Below are 6,213 nucleotides of genomic sequence, written 5' to 3'. Positions count from 1 at the left end.
CCACCCATTTTCTTTGTACACCCACCCTCCCTCTGTTCATCCCCTCCCTCTGGAAAACTCTCACACACACACACACAGAGCTCCGTTCATCCCCTCCCTTTGGTGTCATTTTTTTTTTTTTTCAGAAGAAGTAGAAAATCAGAGGAGGAGGAGGAGGAAGAAAGGAGGAGGAGGAGAAGGACTGGAGGGGGCCCAATTATTAGGGCTGGAGGCGGAGGCACGATCGGGGCTGAGGCAACGAGCTGCAACGGCAGGCGGAGGCGACGAACGAGCTGCGAGCTGCGACGAGGACGACGGGCGGAGGCGACGAGCTCCTCGCGGCGAAGGCACTGGCCATTCCTCTCCTCTCTCTTTCTCCCTCTCTCCTCCTCTTCCCCTCTATTCTTCTGTGTTCAACGAAGTTCAACGAAGAAAAAAAAGAAAATCGCAAAACGACGTGGTTTTCAAATTTTGGGCCATTCGACCCTCACCCATTTCAAGCTACCACCTATTTTTCTATTAAAATGAGCTCTGAAATGGACCTATATTTTTGCACAGCAACTTTTTTTTCTTGGTATGTTTTATTGAAGGAATGGTTATCCCAATAAAATGTAGGAATGTTTTTTCCTTAAACCAACCTAAAGAATGATTATTTTATTTTATTATTAAATTATTATAAATTTTACAATAATGCTTGAGGCCTCAAATTCGAGGCCTCAAATACCTTCTTCTTTTTTTTTCTTTTTTCTTTTTTTTGGCTGTGTTAGTTTGGTCTTCTTTTTTTAAAATAAATAAATAAAAAATTTCCACTCCTTTCTTTTTTTTTTGCAAAAGTGGTTATGTGTAAAAGTATACTAAAAATTAGACATCACGCACTAACTCAACTTGTATGGTTTGATAAGGTGAGTGAGTTGGGTCACTTACCTTATCAAACCACGTAGGTTGAGTTGTTTTGTTTTTCTTCTATTTGTTGGGCTGTGTTGGTTTGTTGTTTTTTTTTAATGTAATTTAATTTTATTTGTTGGGTTGTGTTGATTTGGTTTTTTTTTTTAAAAAAAATTTGGTTATGTGTAGGGATAAGCCAAAAAATTAGACATCCCGCACCAACTCATTGAATAAAATTATATAGAATTAACAAATTTTAATTAGCAACCTAACTGATCACTCAATTAGTTTGGACTGGTTGAGTGATAAAATTGACTGATCAGTTAGCTTGTTAGTTAAAGTTTGTTAATTTCATATAATTTTGTACGATGAATTGGTGCGAAATGTCTAATTTTTTGGCACAACACATAACCACCCTTAAAAAAAATAATAATAATAATAATTAACACAGACAAAAAAAATAAATAAATAAAGCCAAATTCGAGGCCTCAAGCATTGCAGTAAATTTTATAGTTATTTTTTTATTGACACCTAAAAAAAGTAGTATTTATTTTTTTTAATAAATAAGAAAATATATTAAAAATTTTATTATTCAGTTATTACTACCATTTCGTTCTCCTACCCTCATTCCACCGCCTTACTACCACTGTCACAGCCACCTTCACCTCATTGCCACCACTACCATCATTACCATGGTCACCGCCACAGCCACCACACCATCGTATTACTGATGTCACCACCACTACTACCATTATCACCATTACCATTGCAATCACAACGTCACTTTGCCTCTACCATTACAATCACAACAATCTACTACCACCATACTCCTATCATTGATATCACTACCACTGATGTTGCCACCACCACTACCATCACCACTATTACGACTTACATCATCACTTTCACAACTATCAATATTATCATGATAACACTTTAATGCATTAAAAACAAGCATAAAAAAATTCTTTGAAATCCAACACATGAATTTCTTGAAAAGTCCCAACACATATGATTATTATCCCTCATAATAACACTTTAATGCATTAAGAACATGCATAAAAAAAATTCTTAAAAATCCAACACATATGATTATTATCAAAATATTAAACTTTAATATAATATAAAAAAACGAAAAAAAAAAAGACATTTAGATATGCGTCAGGATCCTCTGAAGTGAAAATCCTGAAGTCATCTCCTAGAGTGATCCATCCAACGACTGAAATTAAATCTCACCAAAACGACGTCGTTTTGGTGAGTAATTTGAAAAGAAAAAAAAATTCAGCTTTTGTTCAAAAGATCAAGGTTCTGCAAATATGAAGCATTAGAGATAGAGATAGAGAGAGAGAGGCTGAGAGGAAGGAGGAACCCTACCCACCCCCGACGCGCCACCGCCGCCGCCGCTTAATTTTTGAAGCAGCTCCTTTTCTCCTCAATAGCATCATCTTCCAAGAATTTTCCCAATTTCTCAACAATCTCACCTACTTCAGTCAGCCATCTCTCAACATCTGATTCAATGAGTTCCCCATTTCTTTTGGCTACATACCCTTCTTCAACCCTAGATTTCTTATCTTGCAATTTCTCAAGTAATTTTCTGATGTTTTTCACATTTTTATTATAGTGAAGTAGATAACCAAATTGATTGGTGATGGGAGGGAATATGAAATCCAATAGTTTCGAAGCAACTGGAGCAATCATGGAAGTATAACTCATTTTTCTCTCTTATTTTCACTTTTCTTCAGATCATCAAAATGACAATATAAAGAGCAAAATCAAAGAGTATGTGATAGGAGCTTTTAAAGCTTACCTATCTCTCTTGCTTTGCTTTTGCTTTCCTTCCCAAATGAAAAAGTTTCAATCCGTTGGAGTATGGCGTGACAGCGGCGGCAGCAGTGGCGCGTCAGAAGTGGGAGGGGCTCCTCCTCTCAGCCCTTCTCTCTCTCTCTAATGCTTCATAGTTGCAGAACCCTTGACGTTTTGAACCAAAATTGATTTTTTTTTTTTTTTTTCAAATTACTTATCAAAACGACATTGTTTTGGTGAGGTTAATTTCAACCGTTAGATGGATCACTCTAGGAGATGACTTCAGGATTTTCACTTCAGAGGATCCTGACGTTTTAGATATATGATAGAATTATATGTTATGATATGTATGATTTGTTGATTTGTTATACAACCAATAATGTCGACTCCAATTTTGTTATCATATCATTTTGGGTGAATTTGTGAGTTTTAAATATTTCTTCCGAATTCATAAAAAAAAAAAAAAATTACAATGTGTAGTTGTTTTCAACAGATAAATATAAAACAAATACTAAGATAATTCTCTCATCTAAAAAAAATATTAAGATAAGTCACTGAACTAATGAAGAAGCAGAAGAAAATACCTATATATACAAATGACTAATTTTATTAATACATAAATCATACTCTCACAACAACTGATCAATTTTATTAATAAGTAAATCATTAAGTAAATTAATAATTTTTAATGATATGAAAAAAGATTTCAGTTAACCATTTTGTTAATAAATAAATTATTAAGTCAATTAATAATTTTTTAATGATATGAGAAATATTTTTCAATAAACAATTTTGATAATTTATTATTGCAAAAGAGAAATTTTTTCTTTCTTTCTTTATTTTCCTTGAGTATTGTTTTAAATTAAAATTTATCACAAATGATAGTTGTAATTTCTACTATTATATGACCAATTCATATTTTAAATAAATTTTATGGTATATTTGTAATTTGTTAAAAAATAAAAGATTTATATTTCATAATTAACCAAGAATATCTCAATCTAAATTTTCTGATTTTTTGATTTAAAAAAAAAAAACTTAGCATTTATTGACTTCTCCCAAACCCCAAGTCTTACCCTCATAATAACACTTTAATGCATTAAGAACAAGCATAATTTTTTTTTTTTTAAATCCAACACATATGAATTCCTTGAAAAGTCCCAACACATACGATTATTATCCCTCATAATAACACTTTAATGCATTAAGAACAAGCATAAAAAAAATTTCTTAAAAAGTCCAACACATATGATTATTATCAAAATATTAAACTTTAATATAATATAATAATAATAAAAAGGCATTTAATTCCTTGAAAAGTCTAACACATATGATTATTATCAAAATATTAAACTTTAATATAATATAAAAAAGGAAAAAAAAGAAGACATTTAAAATAAAATAAAAAAAGACTTTTAAAAATACCAATTCACATACATAGATAATTGTAAACACAATCCGTGCATAGCACGGGTGATATACTAGTATCTATACTATATATTAAGCAAAAGGAGGTTTTTAACCCCAAGGCCTGTGAGAGCTTCAATATTCCAATCTGAATTTTCTAAATTTTTTTTATTAAAATAAAAAAAATTAACATTTATTGATTTGGTCAAAATCCCCCGATCAGCATTTATTAACTTTTTTCAATCCACATGTCTTTTCACATGCCTGCATTTATTGATTTGGTCAAAATTCCCTTGATCAGTATTTAAAATCCCCTCATACAAATAATTATAGATACAATCTGTGTACAGTTACTACAGCACCCTTTTCAACTTCTCTCATACACTATGATTAGTAATAAGATTGTTAAATTATTTTTATAAAAAATCTTAAAAAACATAATTTATATATTAAAAAAAATATAAAACAAATGTAAATATCTATAATTATCCCGTGCATGGCACGGATGATAAGCTAGTCTATACTATATATTAAGCAAAAGGGGGTTTTTAACCCCAAGGTTTGTGGAAGCTCCAATCTCCTAATCCTAATTTTCTAAATTTTTGATTTAAAAAAAAAAATATCAGCATTTATTGACTTCTCCCAACCCACAATCCCTTTTAACTTCTCTCATAATTATTGCAACACCCTTTTCAATTTCTCCCCTACACTATGGTTACACACAAAAATAAAAAAAAATAAAAAGATAAGAATTTAGCTATAGATCTCAAAAAGATATAACATCTAAATTTGAATTATGATTTAATAATATAATTATGTATTTTTTATTATGTATATCTATCAAAATTTTAAATCACTTAATGGGACAAATTAATCAATTTTTCAAAATTATTGATTTTTAATTTACAAAATAAATTAAAAAAACTATTGACTGATTTATTTATTTAATAACAAAAATATTTCATAATCTCTCCCTCCTAATCTCTCTCACAAATTTTCAAAAAAAAATATTAAAACTTGCATTCCTTTTCTCTTCCCCAAAAAATCAGATAATATTTTTTGTTAAAGTTGTAGATATCTACCTATATTTTATATATTATATTATAACATAACAAAAAAAACTAAAAAACTAAAAAAAATCTTTAAAGTTTATCTAAATAAACTTTAAATAAATAAAACTCACATATCTATCACATATCTAACTCACATCATAATTTACCTAAAGAATAATAATTAAAAACAAATGGAAACCACTGATAAATTAAATTTAAAAAAAAAAAAGATACCCACAACTCCATCTTAAATAAATTGAAAAAAAAATATCCGAATAGAAACCACACAAAAATAAAAATAAAAAGATCTATTTATCTATCTATCTATATCTATACTATATATTAAGCAAAAGGGGATTTTTAACCCCAAGCATTGTGGGAGTTCCAATCTCTCAATCTAAATTTTTTGATTTTTTGATTTAAAAAAAAAAATTTAGAATTTGTTAACTTCTCCCAACTTCCAAGTCTTACCCTCATAATAACACTTTAATGCATTAAGAACAAGTATAAAAAAAATTCTTTGAAATCCAATACATACGAATTCCTTGAAAAGTCCAAACAGATATGATTATTATTCCTCATAATAACACTTTAATACATTAAAAACAAATATAAAAAAAAATTCTTGAAAAGTCCAACACATATGATTATTATCAAAATATTAAACTTTAATATAATATAAAAAAGGGAAAAAAAAGACATTTAAAATAAAATAAAAAAGAAAGCATTTAAAAATCACAATTCACATATATAGATAATTGTAAACACAATCCGTGCATAGCACAGGTGATATGCTAGTCTATACTATATATTAAGCAAAAGGGGGTTTTTAACCTCCAAGACTTGTGGGAGCTCCAATATCCCAATTCTAATTTTCTAATTTTTTGATTAAAAAAAAAACTTCAGCATTTATTAATTTCTCCCAATCCCCATGTCTTTTGGGAGATTTGGTCAAAACCCCCTCATAATTAAACTTTAATGCATTAAAGACTAGCATAAACAAAATTCCTTAAAAATATCAACACATCTGTCTATCTATATTATCTATATCTATATCTATATCTATATCTATACTATATGTTAAGCA

Source organism: Camellia sinensis, chromosome 9 (genome assembly GCF_055761805.1).
Source record: "Camellia sinensis isolate YWXY chromosome 9, ASM5576180v1, whole genome shotgun sequence".
NCBI lineage: Eukaryota > Viridiplantae > Streptophyta > Magnoliopsida > Ericales > Theaceae > Camellia > Camellia sinensis.
The sequence above is the reverse complement of the archived record's forward strand: the minus strand, read 5'-3'. Positions refer to the sequence as shown.